Source organism: Sylvia atricapilla, chromosome 3, assembly GCF_009819655.1.
Source record: "Sylvia atricapilla isolate bSylAtr1 chromosome 3, bSylAtr1.pri, whole genome shotgun sequence".
NCBI classification, from domain to species: Eukaryota; Metazoa; Chordata; class Aves; order Passeriformes; family Sylviidae; genus Sylvia; species Sylvia atricapilla.
This window is the reverse complement of record NC_089142.1, coordinates 110,460,458-110,487,298: the sequence shown is the minus strand read 5'-3', so window position 1 is coordinate 110,487,298 and position 26,841 is coordinate 110,460,458. Positions and strand designations below refer to the sequence as shown.

The following is a 26,841-nucleotide window of genomic DNA, read 5'->3' as shown; positions in this document are numbered from 1 at the left end:
TTTTGCTACTGCAAAGCAGAAATAGTATTATAATCATCTTTTTTAAAGTGGTCAGAGACCTGTTGATGAGAAGCATGACAATTGTCATTTCCACTTACAAAGTCAAACTGAAGTCTGAGAACAGCAACAATTTTAAATGCGAGCATGCAAAAGCTGTTTTTTTTTCCCAGAAGTATAAGGAAAAGGGATTTATTATGCTCCCAGATTTGATGCTCAGACTTGTACTGCATGTAGGTTCTGCTCAAAGAGAAGAGACATCAGTTTGGACTTTGGCACCAGTGACATGATCCCAGGAATGGAAATCCCAGAGATTGCAATAGAAAGATATCCCTCTAATGGGATAGAGGTTTCTTTTACCAAACAGAGAAATTATCACTGGAGTAATAGCTGAGAGACAAAAATTATTGATGATTATTTGATAATGCAGCAACAAAAGAGATCCTTTAGGATTCCAAGGTAAGATCCTGCTGTGAGTCAAGCACTTATCCTTGTCTTGGATGCAGGAAGATATGAAATGAGACTGCAAACTAGTCACAGGTACTTGAACACTAAATTGCTCCATAACGCTTTGACTTTAGGCACGAATAGAACAGAGCAGCTCAACTTCCAGCAGCAGCACAAAGTGCTGAGACCTGACTCTGGCTCTCAGCAAAGGTCAACAGGACAAGCTGTGCCCTTGGAAAATACTGTCCTGAAAGGAAAAACTTATCTTCTGTGTGCTTGTGTTGAAGCTACACAACTCACACACCCCTGGGAACGTCGGGGCTCCCCTTCCTTGGTGCCCACAAGGAAATGTGGGATACAGCGTTACCTTGGGGATGAGCAGGAGCTCATCTGGCAGGTTTGTTCAGTTTGTATCACACCCAAACAGCAGCACTGCTGTGAGTGGCTGGTGACAGTACCAGCATGGCAGTGGCATGGCTTTTACAAATGACTCCATTGGCTTTAAGCCCTCCTTCATGCCAACACGGCATCACAAATTACAGGAGACACATCTACCAACAGCTTTCATTAGCACAATCAGATGCACTGTTCCTATGAGATGATGACAGAAATTGTGTTTGAATATAGAAGTAAAAAAACAAAGGGTTTTTTTTCTGAGATTCTGTCTTAAAAGAGTAACTCTCGATGGTCTCAGGCTAACCCAAATACAGCTGATAAGTACCATTTGCTGGGTTTTTACAACTAGTACTCTTTCATATTTCAGTTCAAATCTCTTTATGATCCTTATCCCTTAAAAGCCTTTGACTGATGCTGTGAAAGAAAATCTCTGGAATCCCTTCTCCTGGCTACTTTCAGCCACTTAGTGTCAGCTACCTACTGCCAATGACACCCTCAAGCTTCAGATGCTGGTCACAAATTCTGGAAATAGACAAGTTCCAGTCTCCCTGCCTCTGCAGCTAACACACAGAATTTACCATTTACTTCCCTGTTCCCTTGGCACATAAAAACACAACTTCTGTTTAGTTGTCCCTTGCCTCATAGTCACAGCAAACAGCTTCTGCATTTCTTCGTCCGGGGACTGCTGGATACAGACAGATTTATGGCATGACAAATGGCAGATTTATGGGATGACTTTTTTGAGAAAACAAATATTTGTCATGTATTTGAAATTTTCTTACGGTGTTTTCATCCCTGAGCTAAATGTGGTGGTGTAAGAAAGAGGGCAAGTTCAGCTCATGAGGAATTATAAGGAAAGATACGAAATGGAACTGATACTCTTTCAGTAAATTCTATCTATTTGAACACAAATTCAGGTCTGGGAGTGGATGTCAGGGAAGCAGAACAGAGCACAAAAGGGGTGGCAGGAGAGCAGGGCTGACCTGCACAATCTCACACACCACTGCCAAACCAACAAATCACCGAGGCACTCAGGTCTTCAACAAAACGGGTCACAGTCCCGCAACACTGAGGTGAGATTTGGAAACCAACACGCAGTTACTCCATTCATGCTTTCATCACTCTTTTATAAGCCACCCCCAGTGCCTTGAAGAGTGAACTAAGGTGGGGAGGATTAAAGATAGAATAATAAAGCATGAAAAAAAGGCAAAACATGAAAGCATAACAATGACACAAATACTCTAATTTCACCTCTCAGTAACAACTTTCATTTTTAATCCTTTGCTGACTGGGAAAGGACTATGTGTATTGAAGAAAGTGCTCATTTACAATTTGTGACTATCGTAACTAAATTTTTAAAAACCCAACAATGGGGAATTTCTACCAAGTTATAGTGAATGTTCAAATTAAACTGAGAAAACTCAAAGTCTTACTGTGTCTGCATCATTATCTGGGTTTTTATCTGAATGGCAAAAAGCTGCAATTCATCCCTGATTTATTTTTCTTTTCCATTCTTTACGGACCAATGAGATTTAACAGGTCAGTTTTACTCCCATGCACATCACTCTTCCATAAAAGTGCTCCTACCTGCAAGTCCCTGAGTGAGCACAATGCTTATTCCGATGGGTGCTACCCCAAAATCTGTAGCTCCCTGTAAGGATGAGAACATTCTGTTCTTGCAGAGTGCTGTAACTGCCAAATCAGAGTGTTGAGTTCTCATTGGTGTCCTTGGTAACCCCCACAAGTGACTTCTGAAGTAAACTGTAATGGACAAAGCTGACAGGCACTTGGCACATCCCTGGTAAGTCAGAAAAGGGCAAGGAAAGGGCTCAGCCAGTATCCCCAAAGGGATGACTCTGTTGACAAATTCTCCTGTGAGGGAGGAGGCAGCCCATCACTGGGATTAGCTCCTGACCACACTGATTTGGAACACACCAACCAAGATAAAACAACTTCTTTCCCTCATTTCTAGCACCTTCTGATTTATGTGAGCCAGGCACCTATTAACTCAGACGCGTACAAGGACACGCACAGGGAAGAGGATTTAGAAAAGCACACACAATGGTTTACCTTCTGAAGAATAAAACAGAATGTGTGTGTTAACAAACTCATCTGCACTTACATCCTTCCTGCTTTATACCTGCAAATCACGGGAGAAGGAGGCCCCAAATGTTGCTTTATCTTTCTTTCCATATGGGAAGCAGTTCATGCATGTTTCTAAATACTTTTTATTTAAGACAAACATACCCCAGACTAGCACCAGTCCTCTAAACCAGGCATTTCAGCAACCACGTGTAAGATGCTCTAATGATAAGGGCAGTAACAACAGGATTTGAGGTGTCAGGATTCAAGATAATCTCCTGGCAGAGCACCAGGAGGGAGTTGTAGGAAATCACACTATAAATCTGGCTGAGGTGCTAAGACATTTTAAATAGTGGATCTACTTTATCAAAGCAGCAATTGTGTCATCTCTCTTTTTCCCTTTGCTTATTTTGGGTATTTCTAACGCACTCACATAGCTGCACTTAAGTGCTAGACAGTAATTGTGTATAGGATTCCGTGAGAAAAGTGATGATTTCACAACTACTTCTAATGTAGCTAAAAGCTGCATATTAAAGAAAGTGGCAAAATAACTGCTTAAAGATCCTAATACCATTCAAGAAGGAAAAGGAACAAATAAAGGGAAAAAACACCAGATGCTGTGAAACAATGAAGTAGAAATGAAAGCAGCCAGGAAGGTGTTGGTGTGAAGGCACTGTGGAGGCACAAAACCATCACCCAGCACAGAAAGAACATGGCAGGGACATGAAAAAGAAGATGCAGAAGATCCATTTTCTCACTCATGTTTTACCACTGCAACAAAATAATGCCTCCTACTTGCACAGCCTACATAAACTAGAAACATGCTTTTCATAGAAGAACAGAGAATTAAGGAGAAATGGACATTTTTCTAGGCTGATAAAAATCAGAGTTTGAAACCAGACACTTACTGAAGCAGCAAATCCTCAGTTTAGAAGAAATGGGTAAGTGGTGCTGCCTTTAGTCCTCTCTCCTATCCCATGAGTAACAATTCAGAGCTCTGAAGTGTGGGAAGAAGGTAGTTCCATCACTACTCCCACTGTTCTCCAGATGGGATGGAGAAAGTTCCAGTAACTTTCTTGAAAAAAGTAAGATTTCATATTAACATTTCTCTGAGAGAAGCATTTACAATCATTTACAATGCCAACTCCTGTTGGGTGAAAAAAAAAAGTGCATTTGTTTCTTTAGGACTTGCTGCATTTCTTTGTGGAAGCTGTTCATTGTCCCACTTCACTGCACACCTGGCACATCCTCTTTGGATTTTTCTCCAGAACTGGATCCTGGCAGCTCAACAAGGGAGAAAAGCCATGGTCTACTGTAGTGCTTGGTAACTGGAGACATCCAAAGTCCATCTCCATTTTCCATCCAGAATGTCACAGTTCTTCAGAAAAACCCCACAGAAACAGAGCGCCGAGTTTTAAGCACAGAAAGCCCGGATTTATTTACTCCTATAAAACCCAGGCACTGAGCAGAAGCAGAGCCCATGGGGAAGGGAAAGGTTTCACTTGAAACACACAATATCTGGCTCAGCTGGTGAAGATCTGCAAGAGCAGCTCTGGATTTCAGGGTGCAGCTGTTGCATGAGAGCCCAGCACAGGGAAATGCAGCTCATTTTCAGGGCCAGATAACCTCAAATGTGGAGCAGCTGGAAGGACTGGGCACAAAGCAAACCTGCCAGAGAACGGGAGACAACACAGGGAATCTCCCTGCTGTCATTTCTCATATTCTAAGGGAGTTATCCAAGAAAATCAGGGCTTTTTACATTTGTTCTATTGGGCCCCAGGAGGAGCAGCACCACCTGCACCATCCAAACAGGAATTTGCAAAGCTGATTCTCAGTGAGATTTTTCTCTTTTTGAAAGGAAAAAAAAAAAAAAAAAAAGGTTAATTTTCATCAAGAAGAATCAGGAACCTCATGGAAAACACAATAAGAAGTTTGTTGGGTTTAAAATTTCTCTTTATTTTTTGCCATTTAAAGACAAATCTATGCTCTGTAATGTTTTGGATTTCTGAAGTTTCCTTGCACAAGCACAATGAAAAATATTGAGTAAAGCTTCAAAGAAACCTTTCATTGCTGGATACTTAGCCAAATTGATTGAAATTCAGATTTTTTGCCCACTGGAAAATTCTGATAACTCAGTATCTATTTGCATTCCAAATCAACATATAAAATTGAAATATTCATAGATTCTGTAAAACAAAATGCACTTAACAATTTCGCCATAGAGAAAATTGACTTTTCAAAGCAATTTAAGTGCTATTTTTCCTTTCTTGGATATACCTTCTCCTGGAAGTCAGCGTGAGGACTTGTGGCCCTGATTTTCCCCAATGAGATATCATATGCATTAGGGATTTTTTCCCACCACCAATTCATGTGCTCTTTTCATCAAAAGAAAAAAATAGAAGCAGGAGTTACTTAAATCTGGAGCTTTTACTGGCAGCATACTGCTACTTTTTAAAATTAGGCCCTTAGGTATCAAATGAAATTTGAAGATGAAAAGAAAAATATTTACACCCCAAAGTGGCCAAGTGACCATTAATCATTAAAGTGAAAATCACCTCAAACCCAGATTAAAGTTATTACATTAGAGACTTGAAGCTTAATCTTTCCTCTCCCTCACCACAACATTATTGCTTAGTGCAGGCTCTTTCCTTAGTTTTTTTCCTAGGAAAAAATCCAAAGTAAATGTAATTTTTTACCTACAGCAAAACAGGAACAAACCCAAGTCTCGTGTGGTTCGTGGAATAGGAAAAAAAAACCCCTCTTTTTTATCTTTTAAATATATTTTTAAGCCAAGTCCATTGGGACAAGCTGCGAGTTCCAATAAATCTCAAAGTGCCTCCACAGTCCTGTATTTCACACTACAGTTTATGCACCAGCATTGTCCAAAAGCCTAGGCTGTGTAAAACTCTGGATTATCCTCAGGTAACTGAAATAATGGCAGAAAAGAAGGAACCGACCCGCACGTGAACCTATGAACTAACCAGAAGGTGTTGTTTAATACTAAACTTAATTGCAATTAAAATTTGCGTTTAACAAAGCCGAATGATCCTGGTATCTCCATTGGGGTGATGGGCAATCCAGCAAAGTCACAGAGATGTGTCAGCACCACCAATCTACAGGGAATTGCTGCTGGAGTCACCCCAGTGCCACCTCTCCCTCTGCCATACTCTAGGATGTTCTGAATATGCTCTTGGACTTCAATTAGCAGTGACTCACCAACTGCCAGTGTCTCAGAGCTCCAGGTGACCCTGCTCTCATGGCCACACAGAGCAGCCACAGCCTTCCCACACCACTCACTGATCCGTGTTTGGAGCACCACTTCCGACAGGCAAAAATGAGGAAAAAGGATTTTTTGAGCCTTTTTAAGGATTGTTATTTTTTTTTTCCCTAAGGGGCCATCGGAGAAGTGGGTGTAGCTTCAGAGCCTACAGTGCAGCCCCTTAGCCAAGCAGAATTAATGACTCTAATTAGCACTGCTGGGGGCAGCAGTATGAGGGTTTATTTATACACATGGCAAAGCTCAGTTGTGCTAGAGGTTCTCCCTCGCACAAAACAGAAGGTTACCTGTGATAAGCACACAGTAATGGCAAGCTGCCTTTAGAGATGCTTTATATTAGCAGCAAATAGTGATTCTCACAGCAGGGCCATTTTTTAAACTATCTAAAAGTGCATTATGATTAAAAGCACTGTGAGGCACCCAGAAGAGGCTGTTAGCTGTGCCTATGACAAACAAAATGGAAAGCAGACACTCCACGTTGACTGCCATCATATCTGGTCTCCTTCAAAAGCCAGAAATTACCTCTATTTATCCCATTTGCATCATACACATCAATTAATGTATACACAGAGATGAGTGTACGGGGTCTTGTGCTGAGCTACACCAGTGAGTCACCAGAGAGGGAGAAGGATAATCTTTTCTCCTGCCTGTATAGGAGAGATGGTATTTATCAGCAAGTAAAAGGCAAGGTTGGGCTACAGGAAATTCTGATGTGAGAGAGACAAGGCTGGTGAAACACAGACAGAGGCCCAGATAAACCATGGGATCCCCTTAAATTCTGCTGGAAAAGGCCCTGAGCAAACTGACTGAACGGAAAGCTGGCACTGATTTAAGCATAGGCTTGGAGCAGATGTCTCTAGAAATCTTTAGAAATTACAGTATTCTGTGATTCTAAGAGGCAATATGGCCCAAAATAGAGTTCTGGGAATCCACAGCACCTGAGCATCTACTTGGACTTGTGCTCAGAGTATTGGTTTTTCTTTGAGATGCAGCAATCTTTGTTTTCTTGCTAGGGAGACAGTTTTTATGATGCTCTGAGTGACAGAAGTAACATAACTATAAATTTCTCTCAGACTTGAGGAAAGTTGTGTTGCACAGGGACTGCAGAATATTGCACTAGAAGCCTTACAGGGGGTTTAGGGAATAGAGGGGTTAGGGAAAGGGAAAATGCATCTCATTCGTAGCAACATCATTTAAATCCAGTTCTGGTGTTTGCATTTATCTCCATAGTGCTTTCTATCATAAATCAGGTATTATTTTCCTTCTGCACAGCAATACACAATACAATCAGCAGCAACATCTGGGCTCTGCTTTTCTAAATAGCACCTTCATGAAGTTATAATGTAAAATACAAGAACTGGAATTGGAAATAAAACAGAAATGGTAATTTGACACTTGGAACTTTAGCACAGCTGCACAATTTAAAGTAATTTTAAATGTAGACTTTTGCTGTTAGGTTACATTTTTCGATAACACCTTTTTCATCTAGAGGCGTTTTCTTAATCATCATCACTTGTGGTTTGGTTGGTTTAGACTTATTTTTCCTGTTCTTTTTTTACAGAAGGCAATGGCTCACTTTGAGCCAACATTTCACTTTATGCAGTGAGTGGTCCCTGCCATATTTCAGGATGAACAGAGCTTCCTCCCAGTGAGGTACAGACTGACCTGCAGGGTCCCTGCCATCCTTGCTTGATCTTTGACATCAGGCACTTGTAATAAGGCAGGCCAGAAGTTTAGGCATGGCACCAACATTTTAACTACATTACTTTCTACTTAACTGACCACGTTTAGCAAAGACACAGGCTGAAAACCTCATTTTATCATCCCTCCTGTGTCACTGGTGCAGGCCTCTCAATGTCTGTGCAATACTGCAAGTAACACTTCTGTAAACTGCCCCTCAGCGATAAAAATGCAGCAGCACCCAAAACACTAAGGGGGAAAAGTATAAACCTGTCCTGAAGTCATCTTTGTCTCCCAGACCATTGGAAAACTAGAGAGCAAAAGACACTTGAGCTGATCTGTAATTTAACTGCAAATGCAGCTATGAATGCATGGTAGTGCTTAGAGTGTTCCTTGCAGAATAAATTCTTTCTTTACATATCAGTTTACACCATTTTTACCTCTGGGAACATCAACTTCTAATTTTCTTTAGCTCAACATTCCATTGATCCACAAGGACCTTTGGGAATGCTCCCCCTTCTCATTGTATTTTTATTTTCCTGGGGAGAGAGAAGGGTTCATGGTCACAGATGAACAGCGCACTGAGTTTCCCTCCCAACCCCACCTTGGCAGTCCATGCAAACACCTCCCAAAGCTCCTGCAGCTGATGCTGGGGAGCACCACGGAGCTGATGGAATGGCTGGAGAGGGGCCAGCACGGGCCACTGACTCATCCCCTGTCACTGCTGCTCTCCAGTCAGGCTGGAAAAAGCCTGGGGCTTTTGTTCTCCTTGATTTGCCAGCCTCCCCCAAGAAACCTTCTTGTGTGTTCCCTTGGGAGCACCTTGAAACCTAAGTGTCACAGTGGCTACAATAACAGAATTTACAGGAATTCAGGAGCAAGTTAATTAGCTAAAAATATATGCAAAATTCACTTACCATATCACTGAGATTTGTGAAATGTTTGCATCCAGGCTCCTATTTTCTCATTCCTTGTTCTGCCTGATTAACACACGATTCATTTTCTTCTGTCTTGAGGTTAGATGTCTGAGGCTTTTCCACAGGAAATTACAAACAATTCGCATTTCTTGAGTTAATATTCATTGTTTCACTAGAAAGAAAAGAAACAACAAACATTTCATAAGTCTCAGGTCTTTATTTCCCATGAAATCAAACATCACCAGTACAGGCTGATCCCAAAACCTCATTTACTTCCATGCTCTTGAAGAAACTATTTAAGAAATTTGGGTCAAATGCTGTCTTCAGATGAGTAAGTGATTTACTGTTGACTTTGGGTAGCCAGAATTCTATTTTGTATCTCTACCAGGTTAGTAAATTTGAAACAATCCCCATCTGCCATACACCAGCTAATTAATGCCTCTTTTTGCTACCATCAGTTCATAGTAACTATAAATCGGAAAGATGTTAATTTAGCTTTATTTATGTAATTTGGAAAAATTATTTGTAGCAGGGAAATAAAACCAGAAAGGGACTAAAGGAACAAGGAAGGAAGAGGAGGAATTCCCTGAGTGTCACCAATTTCATGACACCACTGGGCACTTTCCCTGCACCACTCCCTACACCAGGAACCAAGTGCAGCTAATGCTGCTTATGAATAAAGATGGACAACACTCAGCATTTTATCAGGGGCGGAAAAAACAGGTTTGTGATGTCCTCATATGCACTATACAGACATGGATTTCTGAATGGGAATTCTGAGAAGAAATCAGGCACCTCTGCTCAAACCCAAGCTCAGTATCACATTGGGATCTAAACTGTGAATGTGAGCTGTACCCCAAATGTTGCCCATATGTTACTTATTTCCCAAGGGATTTGAGGGAAAGGAGGTTAAGTAGCACATTCACACAAGCTCTGATAATTCATGTGTGGAGCAGACACAAAATGAGGAGCTGCGTGGCTGGAGGCAAAGGGGAGACAGAGAAATGGAAAGAGGGAAGCAAGAAATCTACAGCTGAATCATGCCCAGTCTCCCCATCTTTTTTAAGAGAATCCTTGGATGTGGAAAAACAGTCTGCCAGTTTGTAATTAAGTGCCAGCCAATAACTACTACACAGAACAGGTAACTTTCAACACTTGTTACAAAAGGTGGCAGAAATGTTACTGACAGTATCTCATACATCTCCCTCAACTGATTTTATGGTACTTTCTCTTCCCATGGCCACTCTGCAAAATGAAATAAACAAAAACTGGAAAAAAAAATTCTAACTATATTTAGAAAGTCTAACAAGCTAACAAGCCATCCTTGATTTACTGTTTTTCTGACTGACCCTAAACCTCCAGCTGCTCATGTTCTGTTCCATCCACACAGGTGGGAGGCCACGGTGACACTTCATTCAGGGTGGAATCACACCAGTTTAGAACAACTGAGGATCATAAATACGATGCTAATTAAATGGATGGGGAGCAGGGCTGACACCACACAAAATCGACTGATTTTTGTGAATAAATGCCCAAAATTCAAATTCCACAGCTGGCAACTGCAGAGAAGCTCTTCTGACTCCCTGCAGATTTCTTTTCAGCAGGAAGATTAATTAAGGTGGGTTGTTTTTCTTTTCTTTGCACACAGGAAACTCCCTCTGCATCTGCCACACAGAGTGATTCTTTCATTTTCAGGAACAGGAATTCAAAGGAATCCCTGAAGCATATCAGAGTTGGGCTTGTGCTAAGTATCCACCACACTTGTCTTTTAAAAGATGTTATTTGTCTTATTGCAAACACGAACACTAATTCAAGGCTTGCTATCATTTCGCCTCTGCATTGCTAAGACAACTAAAGAAGTTAATGGAATACATAAAATACTGCAATAAACCCAGATTTGCCCTACAGCATTTCAAGTTCCCTTTCTAAATTAGTTCAGGGAAGCAGCAATTGGGTCACTCATTTTAGATCTCCCAACAGCAAAAAGGCAGATTTCCCTGATATTCATAAAAAAGCCTAAATTGTTAGTTAATTAACAAAGCCATTTAACTTTAGAAATCAATCAAGTCCCAGAAGTGAATGTCAAGGTTACCTTGAGTCAAGAGCACTGTAAAGGAATAAAACAAGGTTTTATCACTATCATATGCCACAAACATATAGAAGAAGGCAGGGCTTTACCCAGAACATGAAAGAAAGAATTTCAGAGGGTAAGAGTTAAAAGCAGTATTGGCAATACCTTCAGACTGGTCATGATCAGGGCCACAGTTGTTGGGGAAGATGAATCAGGGAAACCTTATAAATATGATTGCTTAGCAAAGATTCTGAAAATATGAAACCTATAATGGGGATAGAAATGAAAGCTGACTTTGAGTTGTAGGGTACTGAGTCTTAGTTACTATAGAACCTGAAAACAATGGCCTAGGGAGCTGAAGGAGAATCCCTTTGGATTGAACAATCCCTTTCTGCTGGCTCAGGGATCCAAAGGTCAATGCAGCAAAACAGAAAAGTCTAAAGAGTAGATTTTAGAGTTTAAAATATAACACAGTATGGTGATGTAGTAGTTCTTATAGGCTGTATGTAAATTCTATAGGATTTTGTGTCTTGTGTTGGTTGGTCACTGAAAATTAGAATATTCATCACAAAAGGAGATATAATGTATTGTAACAAGGACCTCACTCTCTTAATTCTCTTACCTCTTACCTCTTCCTTCTCTCCTTCCCGCTACTCTTAACTCTCTTACCTTTTAACTCTTACCTCTCCTATTACCTCTTAACCCTTCCCCTTCCTCTTCCCCCTGCTCCTGCTCTCTCCTGCTCTCTCCCCCTGCCCTTTGCTCTCTCTCCCTTCTCTCTCAGCTCTCTCCCTGCTGTTCTCTCTCCCTCTCTCTTTGGGACTCCCCTCCAGCCCAGGCTGGTGGCTGAAGGCAAGGCCCTTTTACCCCCGGCCCTGCAATAAACCCACATCTTCTAGAATGTACAGGTCAGCAGAATTCCTTGTCCCAGCCATCTGTGGATTTGCCTACACACAGTGATTACTTTTTCTCTCCCAATCACAGAGGGGAAGATAAAACACATCTCTGATTTTTTTTTTAATTTGTGTTTTTAAATAAAAGAAGGGTCATTCAGGTTGAAAGCTGTACAGCTGGTTAGAAGCAGTGCTAACATTACAAAGGAGGACAAGCTTAAATAATCACAGGGTCTCACACAGTGATGTCAATAAAGTCTCACTGCTTCCTAGCACCCATGAGAGCAAAACCAGCCAGATACCTGAGGGATGCACAAATCCCAGGAGCAAACTGGAGTGTGCAAGGAAGGGACACAAAACCTCCATGGACAGCTCGCCTAGGGCTGCTGAAGGGCTGAATGAGACATTAATTTTGAAGAATTAAGGACTTTAGTTAAACTAGATATTGCTGAAGTCAGCTAGATAAACTTCCCTTTGTTAACAGAAGCCGAATTTAAGGAACTGATAAATCAGGAGGCCTGTCAACTTATGTTTGTGCTTTCTGACTAATCAATAGACTCCAAGAATACAATATAATCATAATTCAGATAATCTTGAGAAAACAGGATCCAGGTGGCACCAACACTAAAAGGTTAAAAAGTCAAAGTGAGGAAGACCCATCTTACTTCATCATTTTGAGACCCCACCCCATAAGAAGGACCACCAACCCATTTCAAGGAACAAACTACTCATGCTGAATAGCTTTTGATTAACAATGATACAAAGCGAGGAATGGGACGGACCAGAGTTATGAATTTGCATTTGTGTTTTGGGTATTCAACACTTTTGTACATAAAAAGACCCTGTGATCATCTGTAAATTGTGGTGTGTATTTGGGAGCTATCCCGGCGTGGTAATAATCATACACTTTCTAACTTCAAACTGTTAGAGAGTCTTTGTCCTCATAGAGGATATTGGTATTAGATCAATATCCTTATTTTTTAACAATTCATGAATGCCTCACCAAAGCACTGCTTTTCCCTGGACAATCTTAGCAAAAAAGATAATACTGAAAGTGCTCACTAACCCACCCAGCTGTGCCAAAGGACTCCACAAACATTGTGATCTGGGGGATAATAAACAATAATTTAAGACATACAGAAATACACTGACCTTTTTATACAATACTTCTAGATTTGCTAAAGACGATTTTGTCAAAAATTCCTCCATATCCACCAGTGCTCTTCTGAGTGTACAAGTCACACCTGTGTTGTATTGGGGTTTTATTGTTCTTTTTTACACAAACCTCCTCAGAGGACTGAGTGGGCTCAGGGAGCCAATATAAAATTTTATTAAATCTTTAGTATATTTTTTAAAATAAATAAATTTGAAGTCCTATGACAATGAACAGCCCCAACTCACCTGTGTGGCAGACATTGATTACCCCTCACAGGAACATTCCCTGCTTTCCCTGCAACTCGGAGGGGAAAAATTGCAGCCCAAATGCCAGGTCATTGGTGGTCCAAGGATCAAACTCAATTCCCAAAATATGTGCAGTACAAGCAGCCAAAAATGTTCTGGCAAGCAGCAGGGGCTGTGGGCACTGTGAGGGGAGCCCGTGGTAAAATGGAACCCTGCCCTGGGGGAAACCCTCAAAGAAATAAACTGAAGTGTCTTGCACATATTGTTTCATAGGAAAAGCACGTTTCCCTGGGGTTTGGCAGCAAACCCTGCCTGGCTGCTCTCTGTGGGATAGTGAGATGGTTTGTGTGCCCTTCGTGGCAGTGAGGACTGCAGCCCCCTCACCTCGAGGTTTGTCCTGTCCACAACAAAACAACAACTGCAGGCAACGGCCAGAAAAGTGAACAATCCAAATTCAGTCCAGATGCATAAGGAATTTTAAACAAATAACCTGTGCATGCGCCAAGAGAAACCTCAGAAGAAGGTCCCATGAAGTGCCGTATTGATGAGCTCTCTCTGGCTTCCATCCCACAAATCCTTCTGCTGAGGGAGTCACATCCTGAGCAATATCAGGATATCATTTAAAATGTGCATTGTTTGTCCCTTCTGCTACATTATACATACAGCTCAGCCATCTCTAATCCAGGAGCAATTCAAGCACAGCATTTTCAATACAAAAAATTCATTCAAAAACAATCCTGGCCTCAATGAAAACAGGCTGCTTTTTCCTTCCTTTTGGATTTCAGAAATATGCAAAAAAAAAAAAAAAAAAAAAAAAGGATTACAGTTGTAATGTCAAAAAATGAGGGGAAAATGGCAGTAAATAATGTAGTGTTTTTTCTGAGCACAAAAAGGGTTTTGGAGCTTCAATACAGGGAGGGTCCTTTAACCTCAGTGAGCTGGGTAATACAGGGTGTCTAAATGTAGAGAAAAAGAAAATATCATCTGTCACTGCCATAACAGCAAGAAGATAAAATTATTTCTATAGGCTGAAAACAGAAGCGCTCCTGAAAGAAATCATTGCTGGAGAATTATTTTTGGAATAGTATTCATCAAAAGTTTAGGGGGGTGGAAAGAAAAAAATGTGCACTGGGGGAAAGAAACAATGCAAGAGAAATTAAGTATTTCAAATGCCTACTGAAATATTATTTCTAAACGGAATTAAAATTTTAGGAAGTTGGACACAATTAACCTGTCACATTTTGCCTTTTCCCTGTTGTGCAGGAACATAAAGCATACAATGTACTAAGATACTGATGTTATACTGACTAATATTGATTCCCTTTTTTTTATTTTAATGCCACCTAAACGAAGACTTGAGACCAACTTAGGGCCAAAAGACACAGCTATGGGCTGTGACAGTTCTGCTCAAGCCATGCCAGCAGATTGGTTTGATTTTCTCTGCTTTCTGAACAGAATCAAGGCTGCTTCTTTCCCCTTTTGCACCACTGTGCCTGCACCTTCTTTCCCATCCAGCTCAGGACTGTGATTTTGGGCAATTTGAGATTCAGATCAAAACATTCAGCAAAGCTGTAAGATGTCTATATGAAATCTGAAAGTGCCTTAGAGACTGCGTGGAGAATTCCATTCAGCTTTCTGAATGCAATCAAGGGCTCTGTCCTCTGACCATGATTCCTTTTTCAGGTTTAAAGAATGATGCTGAGTTCTCTGAAAAAGCTTCAAATGATTAATTTGTTTGCTACAAATTATTATGTATATTATAAAGGAAAATCAGGGAGATAAATTATTATTTAAAAGTTAGTTTTCTTTAGCCTGAGGTTTGATAATTTTGCCTTTTACACCTCCAGCCTTCCCTTCTAAAGCACTGTTACTCTAAAGAAACCTGATCAAAGATAGATGGTCTCCATTTTTCAGCAGCTGGAAAACCTTTCTTCCTTTAAATTCTTTCACAAGAAAAAAAGGATTGAAGTAATTTTCCCCAACATTCCTGAGAACAATCCATCAGGTTGAAGTCAAATAGGTGAGATTTCAGCTCCAACAATGAATGCTGAATGTGCAAATCATACATTAATCATAAATGACTTTTAATCAGTTCTGCCTTGACAAAAATGCTCCAGCATGCACCAGACACTCAGAGCAGCCTCTTCTCTTCTAGTGCTCCATACTGGGATGTAGGAAATGGCACCCCATGTTCTCAAAGAAAATGAGAAACACGGGATATATCGAATGTCAGTGTGATCAAAGGGATCAGCTAAAACATTCATTGCATGATCTTTCTGCTTAAATACTTTTTTTTGTCCACATAACTCTCAGAAAGGATTTCATCTCAATTTGCAGAGAGCATTTATATTTATCTAGCCAATTCAAACTGCAGATATCATTAATAGAAATGCACTAATGCTTTGCCATCATCCTGACAAATCCCGAGGGAATGTAAATGCCTCAGAAAATCCTTTCAGATTGAACCCAAGGTAGGTCACTAAAGAAATCTGGCTGAAGACTGAAGCTCATGACATCACCCAAACTTGTAGCAGCCATGTGAGGAAAGGCAGCACAACACTCTGTGATAAATATGCAGGCTTTCCAAGACAGGTTTAATGACTGCTTACTTAGACAACCTTCTGCAAGATGGACATGAGTGTGCAAAGACAAAAACCCTCCAAAAAAACACACCAGGAAATCCAATCCTGAAGCATCGAAACACTTGAGTTTCGTATTCAGTTTGCTCTGTATCAGTTCTATTTTAAACCAGGCTCTGTGTTTGCATTAATAGCCAGGGTGCAAAACAGAAACAGGGTTGGAAAGAAGATCCAAGACAGCAGTGACTCTCCAGAATGACAAGACTGCTTCAGGAAATGCACCAGGCTCCAAGAAAAGCCTTAGGACAGGCACAAGCTACTTCCCTCCTGCAACAGGAGGCAGATAGACAAATAATAATTAGGTTTTCTCACTGAGTTCTGCTTTCTGCAGGACCTCATTTTGTCTTTCCTTGCTTTTGAGTAGGGAACAGAACCATGACTGAACCTGCTTCAGACTCCAGGGATGCAGAGGATCACTGCTACCTGAAACCAAACTGTTCTGTGTGTTCTCATCTACAGAAGTGTTTGAGGAATTTAAAAATAACCCCCTTTTTGTCTTATCAATACAAAGGTTTTCTTGCAGCAAAAAGCATTTTTACCAGCAGCAGCCAATCCCTGAGACTGCTAAATTTAGCATCAGCTGAGATGGAAACTGGCAGCAATTTGTACAGCCCCTTCTTAAAGAAGATTCACACTAGAGCCCAAAAAGGCTCTCAGTTACTAAACCTACACAGATTACTTCATTCATGCCAAGACTCCCTTTCAGCACAGGATCACTCAAAGATTTCTATCTTGATAACATTTACTGATGAGAGCAACCTGCACTCTCCCACGCTGCCCTGATCTCACAGAGTAGGCTGGGCTTTAGGACATGTACAAGATAAGTTGGTCTTTGTAGGCATTATTTTGCCTTATCTGCCCTTTATTCTGCCTGCTCCCTTCCAAATGGATTTCTTCTTTTTAAAAATCAACCCCAAACGCTCCAGATTTCTCTCTTGTTTCTAAATCTGGAACTGCCATCTGCAAGTTGAAACATTACTTCAAGCCAGGAATTGTCATTCATTTTTACCTGGGTTCCCAGACATTCCATGATAATCCTGAGTTTTAAAAGAATTAGTAGTACACTCATAAATCAACCCAAACTACAAAGCAGGAAAACAAGTGAAGTTGTGTTTTATCCTGCTTTCTTTTAAAGGATAGATTTATCCAAATGTTATTTCCAATAGATTTGCTGCCAATGTGCTATTTCCCTGTATTTGAGATCTGGGCTGTCCACATGCTTGATGTGGGGTATTTTAGACAGTGACAAAGAGCTCAGCACTGCATTTGAACCACCTGGAAAGGAGAGTTTATATCCTGGAGGTGCTGAAAATTCTGGGCTGGAGGGGCAGCAGCAAGTGCTGGTGTCAGCAGCGCTGAATGCAGAGGTGCAAAATTAATTTTTATCTGAGACAAAGGCCAAGATATTCAGCTGTAGAAATGAATCTCCCAATGTAAACTATTTCCACTTCAAGAGCAGCCTTACTCAATTAAAGCCTGCAGTATCAGCTTCAAGTGAAGAGATCAGACAGAGTTCCCCAAGCAATTACATGAAACAAAGTCACCCTTGCAGCAGCCTCTGTAATAAAACCAGGGCTCCATTTCACACTGTTTTATTCTCCAGAGATATTTGCTAACTAGGTTTCAAAAGGAATTCAACTTTTGCAATTCACAAGCCCAGATTAAGAAATCCAGTCCATAGGTCAAAGATGCAATTGCCTCTGTTTCACATATATCTCCTTCCCTCGCAGAAAAGCTGATGGCTTTTTTTCAAGAGCAAGTGAAAAGAATCATAGAACTGATGCATGAATATTTTCTCATTGTCTGCGACTCCCCTCCTAATTTGCCAGAAGCTTCAGTTTTCTGAAATTTGACATTATACTTAAAAAATCAAAACAAAACAAAAAAAACCTGAAAAAACCCCAAACTGTGAAGAATGTACTTGTACATAGCTTGATGGAGATCACAAAACCCAAATGGTTGCTTTGAAAAAATATTTATTAAAACCAATTTGAAAACCCCACTTTTTTCCTTTTCCAATCTGAAATTCCTGGATTTTTCCTCAGTTGCTCTGTTCAGTGACATTTCCTACCTTCTGAAGTGGTCTAACGAAGTCCCTCAGCAGCTTTAGAGACTAAAACCCTGCAGTTACTTCAGTCTGCTCAGGTGGACTTTTACCTTATTCTCTCTAACAGATTTTAACCAAGTTTGTTGCTTTGTCTGCAGCCATATTCTGTAATTCTTGCTGAATTTTACAGTCGTCATCAATTTATCCATGGCTTTAAATTAAACACTCACACAGGTATAAATCACAAACAGATAAAATACAGCACTGCATGTGAGGCTGATTAATGTTTCTCTTAACACCTACTTGAACTCTTACCTAACTTGTACATTGATGCAAAACTCTAATTTTTCCCTTTGCTGCAAGGGAGCAAAGGGATGCACTGGGGAACACTCCCTTTACAACCTCTTTTATTGGAATTAAAATGTGGAACAGCACAGGCAAAGTTTGAGTTCTACTTAAAACAGATTTAAAGCTCTCTCTGGCCAGAAAATCACCTTTTTTCTCACAAACCACAACTATAAACAAGAATGAAAAGGACAAGCTCCTCATCCAACTTTATTACTAAATCAACAGCTGAAATACTGGTAAACCTCTAAATCTGGAGGAAGCATCAAAAAACCTGAACGCTACAATAGCTTAATATCAAAATCTGTTTTTTCCTTTAGCATTAATGCAATGACAGTGCTTTTCTGTAGCCTTTCCCCCACAGTTCACAGTACAGCAAACCCATGGCTGGTGACAGCGATGCTAACAGAGCAAGATCTGGCCAAGCAGGTTCAAAGCAAATGCAACATTTCATCCAGAAATCAAACTCTTGGGTGTGCACTGAGGAGAGAGACAAGGTGTAAATGCAACATCTTTATGTCCTGTGCTTTTATGGTGTCTGACAGATGGACCTAACTGAGCCTCTGAAGCACTAATGTGCTAAACAATAACATTAGGAACCAAATGCCTCCACAGTCCAGCACTGCATCTGAGGAATGTGTTTAAGAGCTATGGTTAAAGCAGCAGAAAATAGATGAATGGCATGAAGACTCTGAGTCACTCCTTAAGCTCAGATTTTTAGAGCATCCTACCTGCCGCTGATGGCACAGTGATAAGGGTTTAGCACAAACACCACTAAGGCAAGGCTGGAAATTGCTTTAAACATACCAGGGGCAAATATCATTATCACATGAAAAGCAACCTTAAACTATCTGCTAGTTTATAAGTGCAGTGTGCAAAGACAGGGCAGGAACACAGTGTAACCATGGTTTAAAGGACACAGTGCAAGGAAACGGCCATTTTCTGGGGAAACTAAAGGGAAAAACAGAAAGGGAACTTGTTGAAGCAAGTACTGGCATTTTAATCTGCTCCTGGTGACAATCAACAACCTCATCAAGGGACATGGCAGCCCACAGCAGCAGTGTCTCACTGCTGCTCTGGCAAAGAGCTTGGCACCTCATCCTGCTGAAGAATTTCATCCTTGGCAGCAGCAGCTGGACCCTTTCCTCTGACAGTCCTCCAGAGAAACTCAGGAAACGGCTTTAGGAACAAGTTTTGGCTCTTAAGGCTCCCAAATCCTCCTGCTCTTTAAAGCCACTGCAATGCTGTGTTCTGGGGTCAAGCTCCAAGGAATGGTTTGGCACTTGGGCTCAGAGAGAAAGTAGTTTCTTCTGTGCATTAATGATGAAGAAAGAGGAGCATGGTCCCCCATAGATCTAATCAATCAACTTCAGATACCTCTACATGTTAAAAGCCAGAGCTGTCTGTATCTTACCTGTAACCTTTCCACACCTAAAACCCAACTGCTAAGCAGCAAACTGCATTTTAGGTGGATTTCTGGATACAACAGCATCACTGATTCAGATTTCTGCCTGTAAGCAAAGCTTCTGAGTAAATGTAAGGCACACTTGCTGCTGTCCCAAGGAGGTGGCAAGGGGAGCACTGTCCCTTTTGCTCTGCAGATGACCAGCTCTCCTCCAGCCCAGAGGGAGGGACCTTTAGATGGGGAATGGATGAAATCCAACTGACCTTTGCATGAGCCAAGAGCATCCTGTCTTGTAGTCCTGTACTGCTGAAACGCTGGGGATGTGCCTCTGGAGCCCCTCAGGTCACTTTAGGTCTTAGAGAAAGATAAATGCTAGAACTATGATGGATCAAAATGCTTTAGATAATTTCCAACTTTTTTTTTAACGTTGTCAGGTTACATAATGACACATCACACTGACAGCTGATGAAAACATTTACTGTTATTTTTTGAGCAGGCTCAACTCATTAATTAATGATGCATCCAAACCAAAATAACAGACAGAAGCCTTCTGCCTCACCTAGTGTTATGTGACCTTTATTTATAAATCTATCACTTCCACTTAGAAGTAGTTCAGAAAACATGTGAAGAGGGAGGCAAAAGAAATTTTCCCCCCCAGTGCCAGATTCAGTCTTAAATAAGGCAAGAGGGTGTGTGGATCTAACCATGAGAGGTGAGCTTTGAACCCAGCATTTCCAGGATGCCAGGAATAGTCTGGCAGTGGGAGTGAGAGATTGTAACACAAGCTCCATGAGTACCAAACAAAACTCCTCCTATGGCACAGGAAACCTTGAGATGTGCATATACAACCAGGAGTATTTAAGCACAGATTCTAGGAAATGGACTGAAACAGTCGCTCTCATTTCTTCTGTTCAACCAGTCAGTATCTGGCACGCTCCAATGAACACCTGGGAACACCATCCTGATGCATTTAGTGCTAGAAGAGACACTGAGTGGAATTACAAATATCTCAGATATATTCAGTTTGTGCCTGACATGACTTGATTCAGCTGCAGCGCTTTCAGATACCATTCCTATTCCTCTGCCTACAAAGAACTCTGAAATAATTCTTTATTTGGAGTTACAGAGAGTTTGATGCTCTTCACAAAATAACATGTAACAATCATCAAATGTGACCCTTTTTGGCACATTCAAAAACCTAAATGCTAAAATCAGGAGATTTCAACCTTGTATGTGCTATTAATGAAAACCCCCAGGGTTCTCAGAGAGTCCTGTGTTTTTAACAAACTTACAGCCATCGCCAATTTTATTTTTTCAGCGTAGGAATGCATCCGTGCACATCTGAAAGTGCAGACCAGCTTTGGGGGCAGAAAGGACGTACTGCCATTTCCACAAAAGCCTTTACTGGCCCTCAGTCAGCAGTAGTTTTTCCCTGACACTGTAGTGCCTGCTTTCCCCAAGCAGAAAGCATCAATTTGACCGAGAGACTCGAGCAGAAAACACAACATTTGTAAAGACATTTTTTAGAGCTAGCACTGCCACATTACAATTCGGCCTCCTGCAGGCCACTGACTGTGCAGCAGAGGTTGATTGCCTAAATAGATTCATTTATTTGAAAGGCAGCTTCCCACATACCTCTGTATAAAATGGACTGTGATACTGCTTATCCATTACCAACACCTCTGGCACATGCATTTAGAATTATTCCTCATTTATACCCACTGCTATCTATATTTTAGATCAGGTATTCTATCACCTGCTGTTATGGTGGTTAATTAAAATGACCTTGGGAAAGCAGACCAGCCACAAATACTTAATGCTACCCTGCTGATCCCTGAATAAGTGGAGTGACTGATCTATCAAAAGCAGATACTAACTTCATTAACATCAACTTCCAACGACAGCACCTGAAATTCTGTAACAGCTTCCAGAGCTGTTTCTTAACTACTGTGACTTGTGAGATTAATATTTATTGTTATTATTTCCCATGTTGGGTTTACAGACTTAATACTGTTACGTTTAAACCCATAAAACCCACTTTAATCTCAAGGGCTTTGATGGCATCCCTTAAAAGCTTGTGGAGCCCAGAGAAGGATTTCTGCTCTTAAGTTTATTTGAGTAGCTATTGGTATTTTTTACAGTAAATGTTAAAACTGCTGCCACAGACTGCCCACTCACCCCTCTCACTGCTTCTTGGCTGTTTTCTTACCTCCAGGAACTTCACTGAGGGGCCCAGGGCTGACAATTTGGAGAGGTTAAGCTCAGCAGGCTCCAGTGAAAAGAGTTAAATGGCTTCAGCTGGACCCTGTGAGATCACAGCAAACCAAAACACCATCACAAGATTTGCAAAGAGAAACCCGTGGCAATTACGTTTATCAGCAACAGGGTTGTTTGCTCCAAAGCAAATAATTTATCCTCAAATTCAATGGGAAAGCTGGAAACTTTGCTGGGACTATTCATCACAAGTCAGAGCACGCTCAAATTATTCCCAAAAAGACATTTCCAAACCCTAAAGGGCTACATCAAGAAATAAGATTTGTGAGCAACTGTACTTGCAGTAGAAGCCCTGATCCTGTGGCAGGCCATTTGGGAGGCATGGTTTGATGAAAATATTAGTGATTTGGGCATTGAAGCTAAAAAATTAAGGATGAGACTGATTTTCTTGCCCATGTGTGTTCTAGTAACAAATTGAAGATTATGTATCCCTTTGTTACTTGAGAAAAGCTCTAAAATTATTTTCTGTCTGGAACAGTCTTTTGGAAATGAACTCTATGCACAATAATTGTTATTGATAAACATTTTCACCTCAGAACTATGTTCAGGACTGGATGTACACAATCTAATCTAATCCGCATAATTGTTTAGAAATAAACTTTCTACAGAAACTATTTTGCTTTCACTCTCTGAAAATCGACTTGGTTAATTAATCATGAGGCTTTTAAACGAGTATTTATACTTCTCCAAGGGCAGGGAAGAGACTGAATATGACAAAATGGAAATCTGCCCAGAAAGGCTGAGCTATTCAGCAAGGTATCAAGCAAGCATGAAGGCTCAGTTTCTAGGGGCTATTTCACTACATTTTAACAATAACAGAAATATTACAGAACGTTCTCAAGGCACCACGTACCCCTTGGATTACATACAAAGAACAACTGACAGGATAAAACAAAAAAGCACAGATAGAGGCGGACACGTATCAGCACCTGGGGAAAGCATTTGTACCTCAAGGTGTTTATCTGTCACCAGTCTTTCAGTGGGATTCAAAGAAAAACAGAAGTCTGAAGTACTCAGTGCAGACTGGGGGCTTCCAATAGCTCCTTACATATAGAAAAGCACTGAGAAAACCTGGAAGTGAGGGACAAAGAGCACACCACCAGCAATGGGGAAGGAGGAGACAACCCTGCTATGAAATAATGATCCAAGGGAACAGCCCAGCTCCCACAGAATGTGCTTCTCTTGGGGTCTCCTGGGTGGGAAGAAGCGCAGGGAGGAGCTGAAGCACCTCTTGAACCAGCACGAGTGAGAGAGGCCTCTGTGGTGCAAGAGATAAAGTTGATGTGATGCAGGAAGGAGAACGTGCTTGCGCTGGTGAGCCGGGAGCAGGTCTGGAAGCAGCTCTGTGGTGGGGGAAAGGCCAGAGGAGAAGAACCACGAGATGCTGGGATGGCTTTTGGGATTATCCGCCCTCACCCTGTTTGCTGTTAGTCCAAGTCAGGCAGAGCAAACAATGAAGAGACATTTCCTGTAGGGAAACCATGGTCCATGTGCTGTGGGCAGCAGGAGCCAGGTGAGAACAGAGAGAGAGACACTGTCCTGTCACTCACTGGCACGTGTGAGCTAAAAACAGCCAGCCCATCAAACCTGCTGTCTGATGGCTCGAGGATGCAGGATGTGCCCAGAATAGCAGCCTGTCTGCTCTGTGCATATGCTCATTTTTATCATGATCCCCCATTTTATTCCCTCTCTCCAGCAGGAAGCAGAACATTATGAATGGGATCACTGAACACCATTGATGAGCTGCAATGTCAGGAGGCTGAGACCAAACAAAACATGGGGTGAAACCAGCAGATAACGGGTCATGGATATTTTTATGCAGTTTGAAATATTACCAAGAATTTGCCTTTTGAGACAGAGAGAGCTCAGGCAGGTGACAGGAGTGCTCTGTGCCATTCACTGCCTTCACATGCCCTCCAAGATGGAACTTTTTTCCTTGAAGAAAATCAAGTAATAACAAATAGGAAGAATGATTGTAACATGAGGAAGCAAAACAGCAGGAGCAAACCTTGGGCTTTTCTATTCCTGTGTTATATAGAACCGAAGCTTTTGTTAGCTGGGGATTCTGGTTCCAAAAAATGAAACATCACTGCCCCCTTCTGTAATCCAAGCCAGCTCTATCCTACTGAAAATGTGAGTGAAGCACTGGGTAGTTACATGCCAGCTGACACTGACATACTTGCCCAAAATATTAAACAAAAAAATATTAGTTAATTTTTTCTGTAATTATTTCCATGTCTGTATCAGTCTTCAAGAGCCTGATAAATATCTAGCCCCAAAGAGAAAATTATTGAATGGATCCACTGGAATTTATTGATTCAAGAGTTTGTGTATGAGACAGAATCATGTACACTTCTGAATTTATTAAAAAGCTGTCAGAAATTGCCAGCATTCATTGAACTGTCATCTGGGCTTCTTCTCTAAAATGAACTAATTTTTCCCACAGTTTTAAAAGACATTATGTACAAAGTTGATGTTAAATTGCCCTATGCTCCAGGGAAAGTGGGAAATCGCTGCCTGGATAGCATTTCCAGAAGGAACCTGGAGATACTCATCCACACCAACTGCAAATGTTACCCTGCCAGCCCATGGTATCCTGATTTAGCCTCCCTCTTTGCAATGCTCAGAATTCCAGTGTGTATTCGACCTGCTCCTGCTCAACCACTGTGTAAACCAGCAATTCCCTCACGCTGCCCACATCCTGCTTCCAAACTTTCCCATCTCCCAGAACCTTTCCTGTGACCTTTTCCATACAGAAACACCTCTGGGCACCCACTCCTGCTTTAAGCCTCCCCCTTTAATATTTTTTTCAGCTAGAACCAGCACACTCTCAAGGCCCTCGTCTCCTGAAAGCCAAAAAATCAAAAGTGAGCTCACCAAACTGAAGGCTCCCTCACGCAAGTTTAAAATAGACTTGAAATCTAAAAATATTTTATTTATTGAAAGCAAGCAGCAGCTTTTAACTGCGTAGGCTGAAACTTGGGATTGAGGATGTTCCTGCAGTGCCGAGGCTGATTATTTCTTGGGGGGAAATCTGACCAGCTTGTGGGTTTGAAAAGATTTTACACATTTTTTGTCTTACAATGGAAACTCACCCTTACTCCTATGCTGCTGGAGAGGATATGTAACACTAAATCACTCATAGAATAGCTTGAATATGAAAAGGCAGGAGAAAGTAAACTTCATGTGCACACAGCTGCTCAGAAAGTGGAAAGAGCTTCCCCTCTTCCCATGAGTACCCCTGTGGGGAAAGGTGCAAGCCAGCATCCCGTTGAATTGTACACAAATGCAGATATCCTGCAAAACAGGGCAAGTTTCTAATTCTGCTGACTTGCCCGCTCCAGGCACAGCATTCTTTATAGTGCTGCAGTGCAGTGAAGAGAAATCCCTATTAATGTTATGAATTGCTCAGCCAAGCCCGGGAAACCGTCTGAATTATGAGGTTCTTATACACAAAAATACAAGGAGTTATAGATTTCTTTTGCCACATTAAATAAACACACCAGGACTGCAAGAGTCTCTGTTAAGAGCCGTTCCTCATGCAGCCCTGTGAGCCACAGCTGATTTATGCTGCAGGGAAGATAAACATTTAGGTCTGTTTTGAAAGCTGAGGCAGGGCCCTCACACTTTAATTGCTTTGAACTGCCCTATGATTTTTATTTCATTTCAGTCCACAACAGTGACAAGGAGAGGCACTGAAAGTATAACACAAATATAATTATCTTAGTGTCAGCCTGATTCAGTGGGGTGTGAGTAGCTCTGTTTCAGTCATTACTGCTGGCAAGACCAGAGAGGCTGTAATTTTTACAGAAACAACTGTAGTCTGATTCTGGAAATGCTGCCAACCAAGTGTGTGCATCTCAGACCAGCAGCACTGGGGAAGGGATCAGGAGGCTGACTGCTGCACTGGGACTGGGGACAACAGTGAAATATGAGAGAAATAATGGTCAAGAAAGTAAAACTGGGACAGGAATGGAGTGTGCATGAGGCATGAATGGCTCCCACCGTGTGCCTGCAATGCCAGGCAACAGAAGTTGATAAGAGCTCTTTCCATCCCTACCCAAGGTGGAGGGAGAGAATTGATAATGCCACCATCAGCTTGATGAAGAGGCACAGAGAGTCTTTTTCTCCCCTTACAAAACCACAGGCCACAGCAAAGGAGCACACGTGGACACACACAGGCCCACGGACACATGGAGCTGTGTCCATGCTGAGCTCACTCCAACATTCAGAGAACAAACATCCAGCAGTGCAAAGCTCTTTACAACCCTGTTCAAACCAAACCAACCAAACCAGACCAAACCAAACCAAACCAAACCAAACCAAACCAAACCAGAACAGAAACCAAACCTATCTGTAATTCCTGAGAAAACATGCAGTGTTTAGATAACCAGTGTAAATTTGTGAAGGTGGTCTGCTTGGACTGACTGGATGACTGCTATTAAAATATGCACTGGTTCTTGGCCAAGTTCCTCTCACTCTTACTTGACAACACACTCTGAAGTCATTTTTTCCTGGCTGTTTGCAAAACACTACAAGATGAAGACTACATCATGATGCAACCAGTGCTGCAGTTGCTTTCACAAGGCAGCTGCTCCCAGGCACTGATCATTTAGGGCAAGAGTGAGCTCCCAGCTCAGTCTGTAACTGATATGAGGTGATTTAAACACCTGAGAGTCCTCCAGTACAATCCAACAGCAGCTTTGAGATGCATTTTCCCATCTTTTTATGAAAGTGTCTCAGAAATTATTCCTTGTCTTCCAGACCACATCATTAGGGAGCAGCAAAGGCTGAGCAACTTGCCTGCTGTGCAAAAATACAATCCCAGTAAAGTCAGCTACTTCATCTGGGCAAGTACTGTGGCTCAGATGGGTTCCAGCAAGGAATGGCTTTTGCAATCCAGGAATGCCACCATTCCATGGCTCCCTGAGCAGTCAGGGTGTCCACGTGCTGACACAGTGCCTTGTCAA

At 41.5% G+C, this 26,841-nt stretch overlaps 1 long non-coding RNA gene across 1 annotated transcript; it reads right to left on the bottom strand.

The window, feature by feature from the left end:
• Positions 1-4,107: 4,107 nt before the first annotated feature.
• On the bottom strand, positions 4,108-21,886 carry LOC136358518 (uncharacterized). Its single transcript, XR_010743141.1, has 3 exons — positions 21,807-21,886; positions 8,797-8,968; positions 4,108-4,206 (listed from the first exon to the last, which is right to left on the bottom strand). It is a non-coding gene; the product is annotated as an uncharacterized lncRNA (long non-coding RNA).
• Between the last annotated feature and the right edge of the window lie 4,955 nt (positions 21,887-26,841).